The 26,005-nt window shown below is 41.0% G+C and overlaps 1 protein-coding gene across 2 annotated transcripts in view; it reads right to left on the reverse strand.

Moving 5' to 3' along the window:
- The window catches only part of COL9A1 (collagen type IX alpha 1 chain), a 207,954-nt gene that overhangs the window by 127,578 nt on the left and 54,371 nt on the right, over nt 1-26,005 (reverse strand). The window contains exons 1-5 of one of the 2 annotated variants that reach the window (XM_054492375.2): nt 21,235-21,286; nt 17,877-17,960; nt 17,060-17,095; nt 16,535-16,601; nt 14,242-14,505 (exon numbers count right to left, since the gene is read on the reverse strand). The gene's annotated coding sequence lies outside the window, so the exon portion shown is untranslated. Of the gene's footprint in view, nt 1-14,241; nt 14,506-16,534; nt 16,602-17,059; nt 17,096-17,876; nt 17,961-21,234; nt 21,287-26,005 lie in introns of those variants that run through there. The other variant, XM_054492376.2, reaches the window with a different exon arrangement.

A 26,005-nucleotide genomic window follows, 5' to 3' on the forward strand; every position in this document is an offset into this window, starting at 1 on the left:
TTTCTCTATTCTTGTCTTCATGCTTTATTTCATTAAGTTGATCTTTGATCTCTGATATCCTTTCTTCCACTTGATCGATTCAGCTATTGATACTTGTGTGTGCTTCATGAAGTTCTCGTCCTGTGTTTTTCAGCTCCATCGGGTCACTTATGTTCTTCTCTAAACTGGTTATTCTAGTTAGCCCTTCCTCCAACCTTTTTTCAAGGTTCTTAGCTTCCTTGCATTGGGTTAGAACATGCTCCTTTAGCTCGGAGGAGTTTGTTATTACCCACCTTCTGAAGCCTACTTCTATCAACTCATCAAACTCATTCTCTGTCCAGTTTTGTTCCCTTGCTGGTGAAGATTTGTGATCCTTTGGAAAAGAAGAGGTGTTCTGGGTTTTGGAATTTTCAGCCTTTTTGCATTGGTTTTTCCCCATCTTCATGGATTTACCTACCTTTGGTCTTTAATGTTGGTGACCTTCAGATAGAGTTTTTCTGTGGACGTCATTTTTGTTGATGTTGATGCTATTCCTTTCTGTTTGTTCGTTTTCCTTCTAAGAGTCAGGCCCCTCTGCGCAGGTCTGCTGGAGTTTGCTGGAGGTCCACTCCAGACCCTGTTTGCCTGGGTATCACCAGCAGATGCTGCAGAACAGCAAAGATTGCAGCTTGTTTCTTTCTCTGGAAGCTTTCTCTCAGAGGGGTACCCGCCAGATGCCAGCCAGAGCTCTCCTGTATGAGGGGCCTGTTGACCCCTGCTGGGAGGTGTCTCCCAGTCAGGAGGCATGGGGTTCAGGGACCCACTTGAGGAGGCAGTCTTTCCCTTAATGGAGCTTGAGCGCTGTGCTGGGAGATCTGCCACTCTCATCAAAGCCAGCAGGTAGGAACATTTAAGTCTGCTGAAGCTGCACCCACAGCCGCCCCTTCTCCCAGGTGCTGTGTCCCAGGGATTTGGGAGCTTTATCTATAAGCCCCTGAATGGGGCTGCTGCCTTTCTTTCAGAGATGCCCTGCCCAGAGAGGAGTAATCTAGAGAGGCAGTCTGGCTACAGCAGCTTTGCTGAGCTGCAGTAGGCTGTGCCCAGTTCAAACTTCCCGTGGCTTTGTTTACTCTGTGAGGGGAAAACCACCTACTCAAGCCTCAGTAATGGCTGACGCCCCTACCCCCACCAAGCTTGAGCATCCCAGGTTGACTTCAGACTGCTGTGCTGGCAGCTAGAATTTCAAGTCAGTGGATCTTAGCTTGCTGGGCTCCATGGAGGTGCGATCTGCTGAGCTAGACCACTTGGCTCCCTGGCTTCATCCCCCTTTCCAGGGGAGTGAACGGTTCTGTCTCATTGGCATTCCAGGTGCCACTGGGGTATGAAAAAAAAAAAAACTCCTGCAGCTAGCTTGGTGTCTGCCCAAACGGCCACCCAGTTTTGTGCTTGAAACCCAGGGCCCTGGTTGTGAAGGCACCCAAGGAAATCTCCTGGTCTGTGGGTTGCGAAGACTGCGAGAAAAGCGTAGTATCTGGGCCAGAATGCACCATCCCTCACAGCACAGTCCTTCATGGCTTCCTTGGCCAGGGGAGGGAGTTCCCCAACCCCTTGTGCTTCCCTGGTGAGGTGACACCCGACCCTGCTTCAGCTCGCCCTCCACGGGCTGCACCACTGTCTAACCAGTCCCAATGAGATGAGCCAGGTACCTCAGTTGGAAGTGCAGAAATCACCTGCCTTCTGTATCAGTCTCGCTGGGAGCTGCAGACCGGAGCTGTTCTTATTCTGCCATCTTGCCAGCCACCTCAACTCCAAATCTTTTATAATGGGGAGTAAGCCTGTTGGGCTTTGCTCTGGAAGTGGGCACTTTTATTACAGTGGAGAGTAAACAAATTTTACTTTGCTCAAGATAGAGACACTGTTGCTACCTTCTTAGGCTGTTCACTATACAGACATCCTTGAAAAAATAATCTGGAAAAAAATCAGTCAGTATCTCCGAGCATAAGATGTGCAGAAACTTAAAGTACCCATGGAGAATTGTCTCCCAACACTAACCACCCAGTGAAACTCCACACAAAGATATGTGGTTCATGATTCTTTCTTTAAAGATTTCCAACTGAGGCTTAGCACAGCACTAACCTCAAAACTCCAGGTTTTCCATTCCAATCCCAAATTTCCCTTTTTTCTTTCTTTCTTTCTTTCTTTTTTTTTTTTTTTTTTTTTCCTCCCCAGCAGTTTCTCCGTATTGAGCCCATTCCTCACTCTTATTTTTGCTCTGGTAGTTGAACTACTTGCTCGTAGCCCCAGATCTTAGATTCACCTCTGACTCATGTGTCTAGCTCATATCCTCTGGCAGGTTGCTCCCATAAATAATCTATCAGTAACAACTGCCTTATCTAACTGGTACTGGGACTCTGTTACTGCCCTGATAAGGAGGCCTCTCCCCTCAGAGAGCACACATTGACTATGAAACTGATTGCTTCCAGGAATATGTAGGACAATCTATAGGTGATGAAAATCATTACAGGCAACTGGGTTTGGGTTCAGCCTGCTCTAGCGTTTCTATTTGTTTTTTAATGTGTTTCATTCTGTTTATGTGCAATTTTAGTTAATGCTGTTTGGAATAGTCTTTCAGTCTGTAAACCCAATATGTTGCCATAGAAACAGTTCTCCGTCTGAAATACATCCAATCAATTCTAAAATTATCATTCAGAAAACCTTCATAAATTAGAAGTAATCCAACAGATACCCAGAATGTCAGCATTTAGGTAATGAGCTGCATTTTCTCCTTTTATTTAATTATTTTAAAATCAAGAAATCAACAGCAAAGAATCCAACTTAGATACACAGATGCTCCCTGACTTGTGATACAGTTCCATTCCAATAAACCCATCATAAGTTGAAAATACGTTAAATTGAAAATGCATTTAATATATTTAAGCTACAGAACATCATAGCTTAGCCTGGCCTACTGTAAATGTGCTCTGAACACTTACATTAGCCTAACGTGGGGCAAAATCATCTAAAACAAAGCCTATTTTATGATGAAGTGTTGAATATCTCATGTAATTTATAGAGTACTGTACTGAAAGTGAAAAAACAGAATGGTTATATGATACATAAAGTACAGTTTCTGCCAAATGCATATTGTTTTTGTACCATCATAAAGTCAAAAAAAATTCTAAGTCAAACCATTGTAAGCCAAGCACCATCTGTACATGGAAATAGAAAGATATTGAAGCTAGGAAAATTCTTCATTGATTATTTTATGCTGGAAACAACATTATTATAGAACAACATATGCCATTTAGAAAAGACAAGGTTATATTTCCTTTTTTAATTTTTTTTACTTTTATTTTAGGTTCAAGTGTACCCAGGTGTTCAGGTTTGTTATATAGGCAAACTGCATGTCACAGGGGTTTGGTGTACAGATTATTTTATCACCCAGGTGGTAAGTATAGTATTCAATAGGTATTTTTTTCTGATCCTCTCCCTCCTCCCACCCTTCACCCTCAAGTAGGCCCTGGTGTATGTTGTTCCCCTCTTTGTGTCCATGTATTTTCATTGTTTAGCTTCCACTTACAAATGAGAATGTGCAGTATTTAATTTTCTGTTCCTGCATTAGTTTGCTAAGGATAATGGCCTCCAGCTCCATCCATATTGCTGCAAAGGACATGATCTCCTTTTTTATGGCTGTGTAGTATTCCATGGTGTATATGTACCACATTCTTTTAATCCAGTCTACAGCTGATGGGCATTTAGGTTGATTCCATGTCTTTGCTATTGTGAATAGTGCTAAGATGAACATATGCATGTATTTGTCCTTATGGTAGAAGGATTTATATCCCCTTGGGTACTCACCCAATAATGGGATTGCTGGGTCAAATGGTAATTCTGTTTCAAGTTCTTTGAGGAATCACCACACTGCTTTCTACAATGGCTGAACTAATTTACACTCCCACAAACAGCATATAAGAGTATCCTTTTCTCTGCAACCTCATCAGCATCTGCTTTTTTTTTTTTATCGTAGCCACTCTGATTAGTATGAGGTAGTACCTCATTGTGGTTTTGATTTCCATTTCTCTAATAATTAGTGATGTTGAGATTTTTTTCATATGCCTGTTTGTTGCATGTATGTCTTCTTTTGAAAAGGTTCTATTCATATCCTTTGCCTACTTTCTAATGGGGTTGTTTGCTTTTTGCTTGTAAATTTGTATAAATTCCAAATAGATTCTGGATATTAGACTTCTGTTGGACGTATACTTTGCAAATATTTTCTATCATTCTGTAGGTTGTTTGTTTACTCTGTTAATAGTTTCTTTTGCTATGCAGAAGCTCTTTAGTTTAACTAGGTCCCACTTGTTAATTTTTGTTTTTGCAACAATTGCTTTTGGTGTTTTCAGCATGAAATCTTTGCCAGGTCCTATGTCCAGAATAGTATATCTTAGGTTATCTTTCAGGGTTTTTATAGTTTTAGGTTTTACATTTAAGTCTTTAATCCATCTCGAGTTGATTTTTGTATATGGTTTAAGGAAGGGGTCCAGTTTCAGTCTTCAGCATATGGCTACTCAGTTATCCCAGCATCATATATTGATGGGAAGTCCTTTCCCCATTGCTTGTTTTTGTCAGCTTGATTAAAGATCAGGTGGTTGTAGGTATGCAGAATCATTTCTGGGCTCTCTATTCTGCTCCATTGGTCTATGTAACTGTTTTTGTACCAGTACCATGCTGTTTTAGTTATTGTAGCTTTGTAGTATAGTTTAAAGTTGAGTAATGGGATGCTGCCAGCCTTATTCTTTTTGCTTAGAATTGCCTTGGCTAGGCTGGGTGTGGTGGCTCATGCCTGTAATCCCAGCACTTTGGGAGGCCAAGGCAGGTGGATCATGAGGCCAGGAGTTCAACACCAACCTGACCAACATGGTGAAACCCCATCTCTACTAAAAATACAAAAATTAGCCTGGCCTGGTGGTTCACACCTGTAGTCCTAGCTACTAAGGAGGCTGAGGCAGGAGAATCACTTTAACCTGAGAGGCAGAGGTTGCAGTGAGGCAAGATCATGCCACTGCACTCCAGCCTGGGTGACAGAGCAAGACTCTGTCTCAAAAAACAAAAACAAACAAACAAAAAGAATTGCCTTGGCTATTTTGGCTCTTTTTTGTTTCAATATGAATTTTAAAATAGTTTTTCTAATTCTGTGAAGAATGTCATTGGTAGTTTGATAGGGAAAGCATTGAATCTGTTAATTGCTTTGGGCAGTATGGCCATTTTAACAATATTAAGTCTATCTGTATTAGTTTATTCTTGCACTGCTATAAAGAACTCCTGGAGACTGGGTAATTTATAAAGGAAAGAGATTTAATTGACTCACAGTTCCACATGGCTGGAGAGGCCTTAGGAAACTTAAAATCATGGCAGAAGGGAAAGCAAACATGTTTTTCACATGGCAGCAGGAGAGAGAAGTGCAGAGTGAAGGGGGGGAAAGCCCATTATAAAACTGTCAGATATCACGAGAACTCACTATCATGAGAACAGCATGAGGGAACCGCCCCCCCAATCTAATCACCTCCCACAAGATCCCTCCCCTAACCTGTGGGGATTAGAATTTAGGTTACAGTTCAAGGTGAGATTTTGAGTGGGGACACAGCCAAACCATATCATTTTGTGCCTGGCCCTTCCCAAATCTCATGTCCTCACATTTCAAAAAATAATCATGCCTTTCCAATAGTTTCCCAAAGTCTTAACTCATTCCAGCATTAGCCCAAAAGTCCAAGTCCAAAGTCTCATCTGAGACAAGTCAAGTCCCTTCCACCTATGAGAGTGTAAAATCAAAAGCAAGTTAGTTACTTCCTAGATACAGTGGGGGTACAGGCATTGGTTAAATACACCCATTCCAAATGGGAGAAATTGGACAAAACAAGGGGCTACAGGCCCCATGCAAGTCCAAAATCCAATAAGGCAGCCACTAAACCTTAAAGTTCCAAAATGATCTCCTTTGACTCCATGTCTCACATCCAGGTCACTGACGCAAGAGGTGGACTCCCATGCCTTGGGTAGCTCCACCCCTGTGGCTTTGCAGAGCAAAGCCTGCCTCCTGGCTGCTTTCATGGGCTGGTGTTGAGTGCCTGCAGCTTTTCCAGGCACACGGTGCAAGTTGTTGGATCTACCATCCTGGGGTCTGGAAGACAGTGGCCCTCTTCTCACAGCTCCATTAGGCAGTGCCCCAGTGGGGACTCTGTGTAGGGTCTCAGATCCCACATTTCCTTTCTGCACTGCCCTAGCAGAGGTTCTCCATGAGGACTCTGCCTCTACAGCAAACTTCTGCCTGGACATCCAGGTGTTTCCTTACATCCTCTGAAATCTAGGTGAAGATTCCAAAACCTCACTTCTTGACTTCTGTGTGCCCGCAGGCTCTACACCACTTGGAAGCTACCATGGCCTGGGCTTGCACCCTTTAAAGCAATGGCCTCAATTGTACCTTGGCCCTTTTAGGCATGGCTGGAGCAGCTGGAACTCAGGGTACCAAATCCCAAGGCTGCACACAGCAATGGGGCCCTCGCCCTGGCCCATGAAATCATTTTTCCCTCCTAGGCCTCCAGCTGCTGTGAAGGTCTGTGACATGCCCTGGAGACGTTTTCCCCATTGTCTTTGGCAATCAACATTTGGCTCCTAGTTACTTACGCAAATTTCTGCAGTCAGATTTAATTTCTCCCCTGAAAAATGGGTTTTTCTTTTCTACTGCAGCCTCAGGCTACAAATTTTCCAAACTTGTATGCTCTGTCACCTCTATAATGCTTTGCTGCTTAGAAGTTTCTTTTGCTAGGTACCCTAAATCATTTCCCTCAAGTTCAAAGTTCCACAGATCCCTACGGCAGGGGCAAAATGCCACCAGTCTCTTTGATAAGGCAAACCTAGAGTGACCTTTACTCCAGTTCCAAGAAGTTCCGCATCTCCATCTGAGACCACCTCAGCCTGAACTTTATTGTCCATATCACTATCAGCATTTTGGCCAAAACCATTCAACAAGTCTTTAGGAAGTTCCAAACTTTCCTACATCTTTCTATCTTCTTTTGAGCCCTCCAAACTGCTCCAACCTCTGCCTGTTACCCAGTTCCAAAGTTTCTTCCACATTTTGGGTTATCTTTATGGCAGCACCCCACTCTCTGAGCTACCAATTTACTGTATTAGTCCATTTTCATGCTGCTATAAAGAACTCCCTGAGACTGGGTAATTTATTAAGGAAAGAGGTTTAATTAACTCACAATTCTGCATGGCTGGGGAGGCCTCAGGAAACTTACAATCATGGCAGAAGGAGAAGCAAACACTTCCTTCTTCACATGGCAGCAGGAGAGAGAAGTGCAGAGTGAAGTGGGGAAAAACCCCTTATAAAGTAATCAGATCTCATGAGAACTTACTCACTATCATGAGAACAGCATGAGGGAACAACCTCCATGATCTAATCACCTCCCACGAGGGTCCCTCCCCCAACACATAGGGGTTACAATTCGGATTACAATTCAAGATGAGATTTTGGGTGGGGACACAGCCAAACCATATCACTATCCCTGAGCATGGAATGTTTTTTCATTCGTTTGTGTCATTTCTTATTTCTTTGAGCAGTGTTTGTAATTCTCCTCTTGAAGATCTTTCACCTCCCTGGTTACCTGTATTACTAGGTATTTTATTCTTTTTGTGGCAATTGTAAATGTGATTGCTTTCCTGATTTGGCTCTTGGCTTGGATGTTGTTAGTGTATGAGAATGCTACTGACTTTTATACATTGATTTTATATCCTGAAACTTTGCTGAAGTTGTTTCTAAGATCAAGGAGCTTTTGGGTAGAGACTAGGGGCTTTTCAAGATATAAAATCATATTGTCTGTAAACAGAGATAGCTTGACTTCCTCTCTTCCTATTTGGATACTTCTTATTTATTTTTCCTGACTAAATTGCTCTGGCCAGAACTTCCAGTACTATGTTGAATAAGAGGGGTGAGAGAGAACATCCTTGTCTTGTTCCAGTTTTCAAAAGGAATGCTTCCAGCTTTTGCCTATTATGATGTTGGTTGGGGGTTTGCCATAGGTGGCTCTTAGCATTTTGAAGTATGTTCCTTCAACACCTAGTTTATTGAGAGTTTTTAACATGAAGCGATGTCGGATTTTATCAAAAGCCTTTTCTGCATCTATTGAGATAATCATGGTTTTTGGGTTTTGTTCTGTTTATGTTGATTAGTCACATTTATTGATTGGCATATGTTAATCACCCTTGCATCCCAGGGATAAAGCCTACTTGATAATGGTGGTTAGGTTTTTGATGTGCTGCTGGATTCAGTTTTCTAGTGTTTTATTGAGAATTTTTGCATCTATGTTCATCAAGAATATTGGCATGAAGTTTTCTCTTTTTGTTGTATCTCTGCCAGGTTTTGGTATCAGGATGATGCTGATCTCATAGAATGAGTTTTTTGGAATAGTTTCAGTATTTTTTGGAATAGTACTAGCTCTTCTTTACGCATCTGGTAGAATTTGGCTGCATCTGGTCCTGGAAATTTTTTGGTTGGTAGGCTTTTTATTACTGCTTCCATTTTGGAACTCATTATTGGTCTGTTCAGGGATTCGATTTCTTCCTGGTTCAGTCTTCAGAGGTTGTCTATGTCCAGGAATTTGTCCATTCTTCTGGATTTTCTAGTTTGTGTGCATAGAGGTGTTTATAGTGGTCTCTGAGGGTTTTTGTATTTCTGCAGGATAAGTGGTAACGTCCCCTTTGTCATGTCTAATTGTTTTTATTTGGATCTTCACTCTTTTTTTCATTATTATTCTAGATACTAGTCTATTTTTCTTATTAGTTTTTTCAAAGAACGAACTCCTGGATTCATTGTTCTTTTGTATGGTTTTTCACATTTCCTTCAATTCAGCTCTGATTTTGGTTATTTCTTGTCTTTTGCTAGCTTTGGGGTTGGTTTGCTCTTATTTCTGTAGTTCCTCTAGTTGTAATGTTAGGTTGTTAATTTTAGATCTTTCTAACTTTTTGATGTGAGTGTTTAGTGCTATAAACTTCCCTCATAACACTGCCTTAGCTGTGTCTGAGAGATTCTTGCATGTTGTATCTCTATTCTCATTTATTTAAAAAATTTATTGATGTCTGACCTAATTTTGCTGTTTACCCAAAAGTCATTCAGGAGCAGGTTGTTCAATTTCCATGTAATTGTATAGTTTTGAGTGATTTTCTTAGTATTGATTTCTATTTTTATTGCACTATGGTCTGAGCATGTGGTTGGTATGATTTTGGGGTTTTTTTTAAATTTGCTGAGGATAGTTTTATTTCCAATTGCATAGTCTATTTTAGAGTATGTGTCATGTTCAGCTGAGAATGTATAGTCTATTGTTTTGGGGTGGAGAGTTCTGTTGATGTCTATTAGGTCATTTGGTCAAGTGCGAACTTCACATCCTGAATATCTTTGTTAATTTTCTGCCTTTATGACCTATCTAATACTGTGAGAGGGGAACTGGAGTCTACCACTATCATAGTCTGTGAATGTAAGTCTCTTCATAGGTCTCTAACAACTTGCTTTATAAGTCTGGATGCTCCTGTGTTGGGTGCATATATATTTAGGATAGTTAGGTCTTCTTGCAGAATTGAACCCTTTACCATTATGTAATGCCCTTCTTTTCTTTCTTTATCTTTGTTGGCTTAAACTCTGTTTTGTCTGAAATTAGGATAGCAACTCCTGCTTTTTTCTGTTTTCCATTTGCTTAGTATATTTTTCTCCATCCTTTTATTTTCAGCATATAGGTGTCTGCATGTGAAATGGGTTTCTTGAAGACCATATATCATTGGGCCTTGCTTCTTTATCCAGCTTGCCACTCTATGCCCTTTAATTGAGGCATTTAGCCCATTTACATTCAAGGCCACTATTGATATATGGGGATTTGAACCTGTCATTTTGCTGTTAGCTGGTTACTACACAGGCTTGTTTGTATGGTTGCTTTATAATGTCACTGGTCTGTGTACTTAAGTGTATTTTTGTAGTGGCTGGTAATGGTCTTTTCTTTCCGTATTTAGTACTCCTTTTAGGACCTCTCATAAAGTAGGCCTGGTGGTAAGAAATTCCCTCAGCATTTGCTTGTCTGAGAAGAATCTTGCTTCTCCTTCACTTATGAAGCTTAGTTTGGTTGGATATCAAATTCTTCATTCAAAATTCTTTTATTGAGCCCACATCACCAAGTCAATCCTAAGCCAAAAGAACAAAGCTGGAGGCATCACACTACCTGACTTCAAACTATACTACAAGGCTACAGTAACCAAAACAGCATGGTACTGGTACAAAAACAGAGATATAGATCAATGGAACAGAACAGAGCCCTCAGAAATAATGCCACATATCTACAACTATCTGATCTTTGACAAACCTAAGAAAAACAAGCAATGGGGAAAGGATTCCCTATTTAATAAATGGTGCTGGGAAAACTGGCTAGCCATATGTAGAAAGCTGAAACTGGATCCCTTCCTTACACCTTATATAAAAATTAATTCAAGATGGATTAAAGACTTAAATGTTAGACCTAAAACCATAAAAACCCTACAAGAAAACCTAGGCATTACCATTCAGGACATAGGCATGGGCAAGGACTTCATGTCGAAAACACCAAAAGCAATGGTAACAAAAGCCAAAATTGACAAATGGGATCTCATTAAACTAAAGAGCTTCTGCACAGCAAAGGAAACTACCATCAGAGTGAACAGGCAACCTACAAAATGGGAGAAAATTTTCACAACCTACTCATCTGACAAAGGGCTAATATCCAGAATCCACAATGAACTCAAACAAATTTACAAGAAAAAATCAAACAACCCCATCAAAAAGTGGGCAAAGGACATGAACAGACACTTCTCAAAAGAAGACATTTATGCAACCAAAAAACATATGAAAAAATGCTCACCATCACTGGCCATTAGAGAAATGCAAATCAAAACCACAATGAGATACCATCTCACACCAGTTAGAATGGCAATCATTAAAAAGTCAGGAAACAACAGATGCTGGAGAGGATGTGGAGAAATAGGAACACTTTGACACTGTTGGTGGGACTGTGAACTAGTTCAACCATTGTGGAAGTCAGTGTGGCTATTCCTCAGGGATCTAGAACTAGAAATACCATTTGACCCAGCCATCCCATTACTGGGTATATACCCAAAGGACTATAAATCATGCTGCTATAAAGACACATGCACACGTATGTTTATTGCGGCACTATTCACAATAGCAAAGACTTGGAACCAACCCAAATGTCCAACAATGATACACTGGATTAAGAAAATGTGGCACATATACACCACGGAATACTATGAAGCCATAAAAAATGATGAGTTCATATCCTGTGTAGGGACATGGATGAAACTGGAAATCATCATTCTCAGTAAACTATCGCAAGGACAAAAAACCAAACACCGCATGTTCTCACTCATAGATGGGAATTGAACAATGAGAACACATGGACACAGGAAGGGGAACATCACACTCTGGGGACTGTTGTGGGTGGGGGGAGGGGGGAGGGATAACATTGGGAGACATACCTAATGCTAAATGAGGAATTAATGGGTGCAGCACACCAGCATGGCACATGTATACATATGTAACTAACCTGCACATTGTGCACATGTACCCTAAAACTTAAAGTATAATATTAAAAAAAAGAAAATTCTTTTATTTAAGAATGCTGAATATAGTCCCTCAATCTCTTCTGGCTTGTAGGGTTTCTGCTGAAAGGTCTGCTGTTAGTCTAACAGGATTATTTTGGTAGGTGACCTGCCCCTTCTCTCTAGCTGCCTTTAACATTTTTTCTATCATTTCAACCTTGGAGAATCTGATGATTATGTGTCTTGGGGATGGTCTTCTCATGTAGTAGTTCACAGGAGTTTTCTGAATTTCCTGAATTTGAATGTTGGCCTCTCTAACAAGGTTGGGATATCCTAGCTAGATGATATCCTGAAATATGTTTTCCAAGTTGTTTGCTTTCTCCCCATCTCTTTCAGGGATGCCAATGAGTCACAGGTTTGGTCTCTTTACATAATCTCATATTACTCAAAGGTTTTATTCATTCTTTTTTATTCTTTTTTCTTGTTTTTGTCTCACTGAGTTATTTCAGAGAGCTGGTCTTCAAGCACTGAGATTCTTTTCTCAGCTTGGTCTAGTCTTCTGTTAATAATTGTGATTGCATTATGAAATTCTTGTCATGTGTTTTCCAGCTCTATCTGATCAATTTGGGTTTTTTTTTATAATGGCCATTTCACCTATAAGTTCCTGTATCATTTTATTATAATCCTTATATTTCTTGGATTGGGTTTTTACTTTTTCCTGAATCTCAACGATCTTTCTTCCTATTCATATTCTGAATTCTATTTCCATCATTTCAGCCTAGTTAAGAATGCTTGCTGGAGAACTAGTGCATTCATTTGGAGGAAAAAATACACTCTGGCTTTTTGAGTTGCCAGAGTTCTTACACTGGTTCTTTCTCAACTGTGTGCACTGGTGTTCCTTTAACTGCAATGTATATTGAGTACAGCCAATAGACTTCTTTTCTGGATGTTTTCAGAAGCCCAAGTTTTTGTGCAGGGTCTTTATTTGTAGCTGAATTCTTGTCACTGGTTTCACAAGAGGGTATGTTAGCTAAGTGTTATTGGTGTTGAAGTTTTGGACTGTGATCCAGTAGGTGGTGCTTAAGTGTAATGGCTGGTAGGTAGGCTCTTGCTTAGCCACATGATTTCTCTGTATTTCCTCAGGATTGCAGCTGGGCTCCGTCTCAGTGCTGTGAATGGGTGGTCTCCTCTCCCACTTGAGTGCTGGCTGCATATCTTGACTTGGCACTCCTGGGCTGCAAATTAAATTTTGGGGTGAGTTCAAACTTTCTGTTCCCTCTCAAGCTTGGAGGCAGCAGGTGAAGGGACCTTAGCAGTGGCTGTGGCAGAGGGTCTTTCACTTGTCTTTTGACAAGAGGCTCACACCTCTTTCTGAGTTGGAGCCACTATCAATCAGTGTGATCAGCCCAGGATAGGGCCACTGCACTTTGGACCCAAGGGCAAGGGGAGGCCCTGCTAGTGATGAGCAGGGAGAGCAGGTGGGTCCTGGAGGGATACAGATTGACCTCTTCTCCTTAGGGCAACTTCAGCTTACCAAAGGTGTGGTTGAAGCACTCGGGGTCTCTGCTCCTTCCTTAGTCTGAGGGAAGCAAGAGAAGTACCACAGCAGCGGCAGTGGCAAAGGGCCTTTCAGTTACCTCTGGGAATTCTACCTCAGAGAAACAGAACCACTGCCAATGGGAGTGTTCAGCCAGGGGGTGGGTTGGCTGCACTGCTGGCCTGAGTTGGGGGCCCCACCTGGTGAAGAGGAGGGGGTGAAGGTCTCACAGGGAGGAGAGACTGGGCTCTTCTTCTGATGGTGACTGTGGTTTGCTGAAAGTGCAGGTGAAGCCCTCAGGCTCTTTGTTTCTTCCCCAGATGGAGGGCAGCAGAGGCAGAACCATTGCTGTGGCAGAGGGGCTGTTGGTTCCCTCTGGGAGCCCCTCCTCTGAGAAACTCAGAGCCACTCCCAGTGGGCAACCTCAGCTGTGGTTGGGGTGACTGATCTGCAGTCCTGACCCAGGGGCCCTACCTGGTGAAGAGTTGAGGGTGGGGGTTCACACAGAAGAGAGATAGGACTCTGTGTGGGGGCTGCAGGGTGCAGGAGGTGCCAGCGCAGGAACTAAGCCCTTTGTTCCTTCCTTAGCCTGAGGGTGGTTAGGGTGGTACCACTACAGGTGCAATGATGGAGGGGTTGTGGGTTGACTCTGGGATTTCCTCCTTAGAGAAACACAGAGCTGCCTCTGACTGAAGTGCCCAGGCAGGGCAGAGTAGTTATGTGGGAGTCCCAGGTCAGGAGGCCCTGCCCAGTGAGGAGAAGCGGGGACAGGGACCCAGTGAAGAACAGTCCAGATGAGAGGTGAAGCCAGCTGGACTTCCTAGGTCAAGTGGGGACTTGAAGAACTTTTCTGTCTTACAAGAGGATTGTAAAATGCACCAATCAGCACTCTGTAGCTAGGATTGTAAAACACACCAATCAGTGCTGTGTAGCTAGCTAGTGGTTTGTAAAATGCACCAATCGGTGCTCTGTAAAAATGCACCAATCAGTGCTCCGTAGCTAGCTAGAGGTTTGTAAAATAGACCAATCAGCACTCTGTAAAATGGACCAATCAGCAGGACAAGGGCGGGGACAAATAAGGGAATACACGCTGGCCACCCCAGCCAGCAGCGGCAACTCACTCTGATCCCCTTCCATGCTGTGGAAGTTTTGTTCTTTCACTCTTCACAATAAGTCTTGCTGCTGCTCACTCTTTGGGTCCATGCCATCTTTAAGAGCTATAACACTCACTGCAAAGGTCCACGGCTCCATTCTTGAAGTCAGCGAGACCACAAATGAACCCATGGGAAGGAAACAACTCCGGACACACAGACACTCTTCTGTGAAGCAGTTGTGCTGCGCTGAGAATCCACACCAGTTCCTAATCACCGTGCACCCTCCAGCACCTGAGGGCAAAAGCGGCAAGGGCTGTGAGACAGCAAAAATGGTGGCCATCTTCTCCTTCTGGGAGCTCTGTCCCAGGGAAGTGCAGAGCTGGTACCAGCCCTAGAGCCCTGGTAGGGGGTGGCTGGAGTCCCAGGTCAGGAGGCCCCAACCAGTGACGAGAAGCGGTATTGGGGACCCATGTGGAAAACAGTCTGGCCATTTTCCATGTGGTGGCTGCACTGTGCTAGAGTCCATGCTAGTCCCTAATCACCAGGCACTTTCCAGAGCCTGAAGGCAAGAGCAGCAAGGGCTGTGAGACAGCCAAGATGGCAGCCTGCCTTGCCCCCTTGGAGCTTCCTCCCAGGAAGTGCAGAAGATTGTATTTCAAATGACTACACAATAGTGATACTGCAAGGTGGGGGAACTGGTTCATTTCAACAGTGTTATTCTCCTTAGAAGAAAAGCCTGTAAATATATGTATCAGAAAAAAATTCTAATTTTTAGAGTAGATTTTTAATCTCTTTTATATCTCTTGTCTCCTTCAAAATATTTTAACCACTTAGTAGTTCCAAGTGGAAAGTTATTAGGAGTTACGTAGTTCTTGCAAAGGAAGTCACAGATCGAAAATAAGGAGAATCCCGCCAGGTGCAGTGGCTCACGCCTGTAATCCCAGCGCTTTGAGAGGCCTAGGCGGATGGATCACTTGATGTCAGGAGTTTGAGACCAGCCTGAACAAGATGGTGAAACCCTGTCTCTACTAAAAATACAAAAAATTAGCAGGGCATGGTGGTGGGTGCCTGTAATCCCAGCTACTGGGGAGGCTGAGGCCAGAGAATGGCTTGAACCCCAGAGGCAGAGGTTGCAGTGAGCCGAGATCACGTCACTGCACTTCAGCCTGGGCGACAAAGTGAGACTCTGTTTCAATAAAAAATAATAATAATAATAATAGTAAATACATAAATAATAATCTAAAGACAGGCCAGGCGCAGTGGCTCACACCTGTAATCCCAGCACTTTGGGAGGCCAGGGCAGACAGATCATGAGGTCAGGAGTTCGAGACCAGCCTGGCCAATATAGTGAAACCCTGTCTCTACTAAAAATACAAAAATTAGCTGGGCATGGTGGCATGTGCCTCTAGTTTCAGATACTCGGCAGGCTGAGGCAGAAGAATTACTTGAACCCAGGAGGCAGAAGTTGCAGTGAGCCGAGATCGCATCACTGCACTCCAGCCTGGGCAACAGAGTGAGACTGTCTCAAAAATAACAATAATAATAATAATAATAATAATAAGCCTGGCACGGTGGCTCATACCTGTAATCCCAACACTTTGGGAGGCTGAGGTGGGTGGATCACGAGGTCAGGAGTTCAAGACTAGCCTGGCCAAGATGGTGAAATACCGTCTCTACTAAAAATACAAAAATTAGCCAGGCGTGGTGGCGCACACCTGTAGTCCCAGCTACTCGGGAGGCTGAGGCAGGAGAATCGCTTGAACCCAGGAGGCAGAGGTTGTGGTGAGCCAAGATCGCACCATTGCACTCTAGCCTGGGCAACAAGAGTGAAACTCCTTCTTAAAATAATAACAATAATAATAAATAAACTAAGGAGAATCCCCCAAACTAAGGAACGGGATCAGAAATGTTTCTTTCTTGAAATTTATGATAAACATAATAAAAATAATGAGATGAGCCATCAATAAAATAAGTTCACCCCAAATGATAATTAGTTCATGTATTGTCAAAAAATTCAAGTGTTTCCCAAATTTTTTCCTGGAGTTCACATTATTTCACTAAAATTTCACCAGAAAAACATTAGTATAGAATATTGAGAGCAGTACTGTTCAATACGACTTTCTGTGATGATAGAAGTGCACTGTAATCTGTGCTGTTCAATATGGTACCTACTAGCTACATATGGGTATTGAGCATTTGAATGTAGCTAGTGACTAAAGAGCTAAATTTCTTTAAAATGTTAATTAATTTACATTTAAATTATAGCATGTGGCTAGTAGCTACCATTTTGAACAATTGTATTTAATAGCTGAATACTCACGGAGTTGGAGTCAAACTGCTGAGGTTCAAACTCTGGTTTCACATTTCACTACTTTGTTATTCTTCTCCTGTTGTTGGGTTGATGTAAAGATTCAGTGTGTTAAATTATATGTTACATAAATCTTAGCAATTGTTATTATTATACACCAGTTACACAATTTACCAGCCACATGCTCAAGTTACCTAACCTCACAAAACCAATTTGACCCACTAATAATACTATTTTATGGGATTTTTATAAGAATTAAATGAACTAATGTGTAAAATTGCTTAGTATATGCCAATCACATGGAAGCACTCAATACATGTTAAATGCTATTATTAAATTATTATCAAAACAATGTTGAAACAAATAAATTTTTGTAACTTGCAGGAAATACTGGGAAAATATACTGAAGTTATAATGATTTATAAGGTGAGCAAATAATTTTGAGTCAAGTCAAATTTGTTCAACAGCAAAATTTTAAAAATTTCAAACCTTGAGTGATTCCATCAAGATTTATAGAGCACGTGGGATTCATCTTACCACAGTCTGCCAACTTTTCTTTTTCTCAGCTGAAGCCTTAACAAAAAAAAATCTATATGAATATGTATTTACTTTGTCTTTCTTATTACGGTTTTACTCTCTTCTTATTTTCGGTACCTGGTAGCACAAGAAAGTTAGTTAGAACAAATATATCACTGCCGAGCACGGTGGCTCACACCTGTAATCCCAGTACTTTGGGAGGCCGAGGTGGGCGGATCACGAGGTCAGGAGATCGAGATCAGCCTGGCTAACATGGTGAGACCCCGTCTCTACTAAAAAATACAAAAAATTAGCTGGGCGTGGAGGCAGGTGCCTGTAATCCCAGCTACTCAGGAGGCTGAGGCAGGAAAATCGCTTGAACTCAGGAGGCGGAGGTAGCAGTGAGCCGAGATGGTGCCACTGCACTCCAGCCTGGCGACAGAGCAAGACTCCATCTCAAAAAAAAAAAAAAACAACAAATATATCACTGCAGGAAATCCTGTTTCCAATTATTTCAAGATATGCTGAGCCCATCAATGGTATACCCAAGCTCTAAAAACAGCATATTTATAGCCACAATTTTACACATTTCAAATGATTTCTTAATGTGAAATTCAAATAAACTAGTAACTCCTACATACATATTAACTCCTTTTCTATTTATATCTTAAATGTGGTTCCAAATGAAAAACATGTAGAATCTAAGAGTTTGGAGAATTTCTTAACATGTTACAAAAATGTTTCTGCAAATTTACAGAAATTTATGAAGTCTGGAAAGTCTGAATTAGACTGCTGTTGGTGGTGGCTTAAAATGATTTTATTTTATAAATGGACTTACTGTGCTCTTTTCATCATTTTTCTGGCATCTTAACAGCAGACAAGCAAAGTTCTTGTTTTTCCAGCAGCGTCTGCTTGGTAAAGTCTAAGTAGGTCAGAGGAAGAAGCAAAATGTTTTTATTTCAGTGAGAAATTAAAAACTCAGAACCTACTTTATACTTAAAGCTGCTTTCACTAGTGTAGTTGCCTAAAAGCAAGCAAGTAGCAGGTCCTCGCTCCCAGATGCCTGCTCGCAGATCATGAAAAGAAAACAAACCTTCAAGGCTTGAAGTGTAAATTTTCTGGAATATTTTGTACTAAATTGCCAATGTGGTATCAAAGACATGGTGAAGTGTAGTTACCCCACCATGGCTGCCCCATCAGCAGGCTCCCTTTAATGAGCAGTTAGTTCTAATTAAGAGCTTAGCTCTGGCAGAGAATGTAATTTCACTTTGGGTCATTTTCAAGCACAGATTAGAGTAAGAGTAAGGCAGTCAAAGAAAGAAGGAGGGAAATGGTATGAGGGTTGGAATTATATTTAGAGACAGCAGGAAGATGATCACTATCTGGTTTTCTCAAATCTTCACAAATTGGATTACAGTGTCTGGAGCTGTCTCTCAGAAAGGCATAGATTACAGTGTGCAGAATTATCTGCAAGGGATAATTCTTCTGTTGATTTGAACTTTCAGCTAACGCCAGTGTCTGATGGTAAAGGTTTCAATAGTGACATTTAAACACTTAGTATGCTAACATGTATAACCCAGCTGGTAACTGACGTCTCCCTATTCCTTGAGTTCTAGCTAAAATTGCCCTGATCTGTGCAAGTCCAAAGCCCATCCTAGGACTCAGATGATTTCCACATCTACAAGTGTGTCTTTAATTCACTAGGCATCAATTTTAACAAAAAATCCAAGCCTTTTATCAACTTTCCATTCCCCCGCAAATAAAAGTCCACTCCCAGAGAACACTCATGATTAATAGAACTGACTGAAGTTTCAGTGATGGGGTACCTATATAAGGAAAGGTCACCTCTCACCTCATTCCACAAACAACTTTAAAAAATGTATCATTACCTTCTTGTGCTTTCAAGTCAACTGCAGCTCCTGCCACCAGGCAAGGTGGGCCTGTAGGCTCGAGTTGACTAGGGGACACTGACAAAAGAGGCCCTGCCACAGGGTGAGAAGCAAATGACAAGTGGCCCCAGGTGTGACTTATGACTTCCCAATAGCACACTAACCAGTGCTCAAGAGTCTTAAATCTCTGAAGCCTGTGCCTTGCCTTCAACATGGAATCTGGGCCCAAACTGTTGGTGGCAGATTACAGTGCACTTCTATTGCCACAGAAAGTTTTATTGAACAGTACTGCTGTAAAGATTCTATACTAATGTTTTCCTGATGAAATTTAGTGCAATAATGTGAACTCCAGGAAGAAATTTGCAGCATATGATAGGAAATGTAGGTATGCCAGCCCTTAGGAATGATAAGAAAATTAAACAGTATGTGTTTAGGTAAGCCAAAAGACACACTCCCCACTTCCCTGATTTGTTCTACACTGTCCCAGATAATCATGGCATAACAAAGAAAAGTCAGTCCCATGTAAGACTAAATGGTGTTCTGGGATAGAGTTGTTACTGAGAAGTAAGTACCAGCACATAAAAATATTAAGGACTACCTCTTTATCAAAAACATAAATAAGAAAAATTGGCCAGGTGCAGTGGCTCACACCTGTAATCCCAGCACTTGGGGAGGCTGAGGCTGGAGAATTGCTTGAGCGCAGAAGTTTGAGACCATCCTGAGACCCCATTTCCTCAAAAAATTTTTAAAAATTAGCCAGGCATAGTGGCACACACCTGTAGTCCCAGCTATTCAGGGAGCTGAGGCAAGAGGATTGCTTGAGCCTAGAGAAGGTCAAGGCTGCAGTGAGTCATGATGGCACCACTGCATTCCAGCCTGGGCAACAGAGCAAAAAAAAAAAAATAATAATAGGAAGAGGGAGGGAAGGAGGAAGGGAAGGAAGGAAGGAAGGAAGGCCGGCCAAGAGGGAGGTCAACTGTCTCTCTCTCTCTCTCACACACACACACTCACACACACACATACACACACACACACACACACACACACACACACACACACACACACAGAGCGTTACAAGGGGGACAATGGTAAGAAATGAACCAGAAAATTACTTGACCACAATCTTTATTTCACCACCAAAAACAAAATGAAAAACAAAACAAAAGAAACCTTTCAGTTATCACTATGGCCTAAGGCCAATTTCTTGATAACTGGAATAAATTTTGTTAATTTAAGATTTAGCTTCCTGCTTAAACATGTTGTGTGAACTACAAGATACTGGCTTGTTTTAAATTCTAAATTACTTTTATTTCTCCCTGTGGAAGGGATTTGAAATGAGTCCCATTTAGAAAGCAAGCCATCAGGGCAGGAAAATGATGATGAACACACTAACATCAGTATATATACTTAAGAGAGCCTTGTAACTTTGACTTAAGTGCTAAACTAAATATGGTATCTCATCACATTTCTGTACTTGTGAGCCAACACCCCAGAAAAGCAAACTGAAATGAATGAGATTCTTTGATTAATTTTCTAGTAAAAGTTTAAATATCACACTTCAAAGTAATTTAAATTATAGCAGATGGAAATGGCAGCATCCTTAAATAGATTCCTGCACACTCTTCCAGGATTCAGAAGTCTTCTATTTAGGTATCACAGCCTATCTTAATGTGATTTACATGTTGATGTCTGCTACTTCTATCAAGCTGCCAGGTTAGAGGGCAGGGACTGCCCTGTCTCCCTACTCTCACTGTCAAACTCCTGATCAGATGCATTTATAATGACTAAAGATAGAGCCTTTTTTTTTCACTTGAGCTTCTTTGCTGCCTAGGCTTACCTTCCTTGTGTTCATTATTCAAACCAGAAAGGCCTTTCTGGACTTGTTAGGCTGCTGAGAGGTTGCTCAGTCCTCTCAGCCTCTAGTGTACGGAATTACTCTGAAACTGAGGACCATAAACTCTACTGAATCCTTCCCAATTTCCTTTGGCTCCTGGGGACTATTTTTATTTCAGTTCCCACCTCCTTCCCTGTTCTTAGCCATGTCTTGGGAGATTTGTGGGATTCTGCGGTGGACAGAATAATGATCCCCCAAAGATTTTCACGCTCTAATCTCCAGAACCTGTGAATGTTTTATTACATGGCAAAAGAGACTTGGACTCTGTCAAAAAAAAAAAAATACTGATTCTGTTACCAGGAATGAGGTACTGCTATAACAAATACCTAACCATGTGGAAATAGCTTCATAATCAAGTGGTGGGTGGTGATACTAAAAATGTTTAGGAGCATGGTAGAAAAAGCCTAGATTACCTTGAATAGGTTATTAGTAGAAATGTGGACTTGAAGGATGCTCTGGTGATCTCTGAGAAGAAAATGAGAAACCCAATATTGGAGACTGCAGGAAGGAGAATCCTTGTTATATAGAAGCAGAAAGCTTATATATATTGTGTTCTGCAGTTATACTGAAGGCAAACTTTGTAAGTGACAAATCTGGTCATTTAGCTGAGGAAATTTTCAAGCAACATGGTGAAGGTGTGACCCATTTTTTCTTGCTGCTTATAGTAAAATGAAAGAGGAGAGAGAGAAATTGAGGGTGGACCTATTAAAAAGAAACCAATACTTGGTGATTTTATAAATTCTACACCTATTTAAATGGAAACAGACTAAAATTAAGAGATTCACTGTCAGGAAGTCATGTTATAAAAAAAGAGCCCAGGATGTGTCCGTAAAACCTTTTGGTAATACCTCAGAAAACTCAAAAGGTTGTAATATTTAGTTACACAAAAAACTACTTGAAGAGATCAAAAGTGTGACAGATCAATCTCCTTGGCCATCTCAACAGAAGCCATAAATAAAGATGGGATTATCTAGGAAAGATCTGTGTACAAGGTGAATCCCATGACATACATGGGAGACTCACAAAGTTCCTAAGAATATTAGGACAAGAGAAATTCTGCCAGCTAGGACTGAAAGAGATAGACAGTACAAAATTTTCAAAAACTGTCAGTCCATAAAAATTCCACCTGCAGAAAACAGACTGCTATGGTCTGAACATTTGTGTCCCTTCAAAATTTATGTTAAAATCCTAATCCCCAAGGCAATAGTGTTAGGAGGTGGGACCTTTGGGGAGGGGATTAGGTCATGAAGGCAGAGCCTTAATGAACGGGATTAGTGCACATATAAACGAGACCTCAGAGCCTGCCTTGCCCTTCCACCATGTGAGGATACAGCAAAAAGATGTCATCCATAAGCAATAGCCCCTCACCAGACACTAAACCTGCCTGTGTATTGATCTTGGACTTCCCAGCCTCCAGAATTATAAGAAATAGATTTCTATTGTTTGTAAGTCACCCAGGATATGGTCTTTTTATTACAGCATCTGAATGGACTAAGACACAGGCTGATAAAACTACTCTGTTGCGAACATGTGTTGCCTTTCCTAAATAAAAAAGTGTGACTCAGAGGGAAGAATCAAGAACCACAGAGGATTTTTTTCCCCAGGCCTTGAAATCCAATGGAGTTTGCCTGGCTGGGTTTTTTAATTGCTTAGAACCAGTGATTCCTTTTATTCTCCCATCTCTCTCCCTTTTTGAATGTGAATATCTGTAAGTGTTATCCTATGCCTATCCCACTGTTGTATGTTTGGAGCAGATAACTTTTTATTTTTTTTTTAGTTTTACAGGTCCAAAGATTGAGAGGAACTGTGCTTCAGGGAAGATTATACCCAGATTCTACCTACATATAATTTAGATTATTTGGGTGATTAGATTTGGGATTTTAGAGTTCATGGAATATAGATGAGATTTTGAACTTAAATTGATGCTGTAATGGGATGAGAACTTTGGTGATCTTGGGATGAAATAAATGTATTTTGTATATGAAATAGACATGAATCTTTAAGGGCCATAAGGTGGACTGTGGTAAGCAGAATAATTACCACCACCACCACCCTCTCCAAAGACTTCCATATCCTAATTTCCAGAAAAACAGTTACTTTAGATTGTAACAGGGAAGGGACTTCACCAATGTGATTACAGTTATGGACATTAAAATAGGGATATAAGGCCGGGCGTGGTGGCTCACACTTGTAATACCAGCACTTTGGGAGGCCAAGGTGGGCGGATCACCTGAGGTCAGGAGTTTGAGACCAGCCTGGCCAACATGGTGAAACCCCATCTCTAGTAAAAATACAAAAAAACAACAACAACAACAACAAAAAACAACTGGGAGTGGTGGCAGGTGCCTGTAATCCCAGCTATTGGGAGGCTGAGGCAGGAGAATCTCTTGAACTGGGGAAGCCGAAGTTGCAGTGAGCTCAGATTGTACCATTGGAGTTTCACTCTTGTCACCCAGGTTGGAGTGCAATGGTGCAAATGGTGCAATGGTGGTACCAAGAGCAGAAAAGCCAGCTGAGCCTACCAGACTTCTGACCTATGTAATAGTGAAATACATTTAGTTATTTTAACTTGCTGAGTTTGTGACAATTTGTTACGGCAGCAATAAGCATCTAATACATATTCACATCCAGAGATTAAAATCATTTAAAGGAGTTGATCCTCACTGTCTTTCTAATAGTATAATAATAATAATCCCATACTTTCATGTAAATTATAATCAAAAGATCATTTTAAATGGCTTTGTCTTTCACAGAAGGAATTTCAAAATTTTATTTTGTGCTTATGCTGAAAGCTGGCATTCCCTCTATTATTTGCTGCTCCTTTTTAGAATAATCAGTTCACAGATTTAAGATTTAAAATGTACTTCTCCTAGATTGGCCAAATCACAAGACAGCAGTACTCTTATGAGTTTCTCCCTTGAGTCATAAGTGGTGAGTTTGTGTCCCAGAAGATCAAAATGGCATGCTGAAAAAGAGCTATTGGCTAAATCAAGAGGCCTGAATTCTAGTCCTAACTCTGACATGAAAGAGCAAGGATGCCTCTTTGGAGGAAATTAATTAACTTCTATGGATCTCATTTTCTTCCTTTTTAGAATAAAGGAGTTGGAGATTCAGGGTGGCTTCCATGATGAAGTATTGTTTGTTTGAAATCTGAAGTCTTGGTAGCATTAATGAGACAATTAGGTGGAGAAGCAGTCCAGAAGACTCAGCAAATCCTGTTTTATATGCCACTTGCTACAACATTAGTCTCCCGATGAATTTAGTGACCAAAAACAGAGCAAAAATAAAGGCCTAGAAGAATGTACACCACTTGGCAGTGTTAACCTCTGAGGAGGGCTATAGGGAAGCTTTATGGAGTAGTGCTCGAGGGCATAGACTTTGTTACCAAACCTTCTAAATTTAAGTTTTGGCTCTGCCACTTCCCAGCTGTGTGTTTTCTCTACATCTCTCAGTTTCCTCATCTATAAAATGTATGTGTGCATGCATAATTGCTTAAGACAGATCTTGGCATAATATGCGCTCTATAAATTAGCATATACTATGTAAATATTTGTCAATGTTATAGCTACGGGCAGAATTATGTCCCCCAAAACTTCATATGCTGAAGCCATTAATGTGATGTTATTTGGAGATATGGCCTTTGGGAGGTGATTAGGTTTAAATGAGGTCATGAGTGTGGGACCCTCATGGTGCAATTAGTGTCCTTATGAGAAGAGAGATCTTGCCATCTCTGTCCACCATGTGAGAACACAGTGAGAAGGCAGCTGGCCATCTACAAGGGAGAAAGAGAGCCCTCGACAGAACCTGACTATGCAGGCACCCTAATCTCAGACTTTTAGCACCTAGAATTGTGAAAAAAAAATGTATTTCTATTATTTAAGCCATTCAGTCTATGGTATTTTGTTATGGCCAAGTATAATTACTAATAAAATAATTAAGGACAAAATTAGTTTTTGTTCTGTAGCTGCTGTTCTATTTAACTTTTTACAATGAGACTATATTAATGAATTCTTTTACAATTTAAAATAAGAAAACCAACTGAAAAAAAACACAAAAAGTCCATAATTCATTGGGAGTGATACCTTCCTTCAATTATCTCTTAAAATTCAGAGTGGGACCAATTGCAGGTTGAATGAGCCATCAATGAAAGATATCAATAGACAGTTTTGTCAGACTCACTCCCAGTTTGTAAGGTGTCTCATTGATTCACTTGTCTACTTTAAAGTGATGCAATTGTTGCCATTGCTTTTGGTGTTTTAGACATGAAGTCCTTGCCCATGCCTATGTCCTGAATGGTAATGCCTAGGTTTTCTTGTAGGGTTTTTATGTTTTTCGGTCTAACATTTAAGTCTTTAATCAATCTTGAATTAATTTTTGGATAAGGTGTAAGGAAGGGATCCAGTTTCAGCTTTCTACATATGGCTAGCCAGTTTTCCCAGCACCATTTATTGAATAGGGAATCCTTTCCCCATTGCTTGTTTTTCTCAGGTTTGTCAAAGATCAGATAGTTGTAGACATGCGGCATTATTTCTGAAGTCTCTGTTCTGTTCCATTGGTCTATATCTCTGTTTTGGTACCAGTACCATGCTGTTTTGGTTACTGTAGCCTTGTAGTATAGTTTGAAGTCAGGTAGCGTGATGCCTCCAGCTTTGTCCTTTTTGCTTAGGATTGTCTTGGCAATGAGGGCTCTTTTTTGGTTCCATATGAACTTGAAAGTAGTTTTTTCCAATTCTGTGAAGAAAGTCATTGGTAGCTTGATGGGGATAGCATTGAATCTATAAATCACCTTGGGCAGTATGGCCATTTTCACGATATTGATTCTTCCTATCCATGAGCATGGAATGTTCTTCCATTTGTTTGTGTCCTCTTTTATTTCATAGAGTAGTGGTTTGTAGTTCTCCTTGAAGAGGTCCTTCACATCCCTTGTAAGTTGGATTCCTAGGTATTTTATTCTCTTTGAAGCAGTTGTGAATGGGAGTTCACTCATGATTTGGCTCTCTGTTTGTCTGTTATTGGTGTATAAGAACGCTTGTGATTTTTGCACATTGATTTTGTATCCTGAGACTTTGCTGAAGTTGCTTATCAGCTTAAGGAGATTTTGGGCTGAGACAATGGGGTTTTCTAGATATACAATCATGTCATCTGCAAACAGGGACAATTTGACTTCCTCTGTTCCTAATTGAA

The sequence above is a fragment of the Pongo pygmaeus genome, chromosome 5 (genome assembly GCF_028885625.2).
Source record: "Pongo pygmaeus isolate AG05252 chromosome 5, NHGRI_mPonPyg2-v2.0_pri, whole genome shotgun sequence".
Lineage (NCBI taxonomy): Eukaryota > Metazoa > Chordata > Mammalia > Primates > Hominidae > Pongo > Pongo pygmaeus.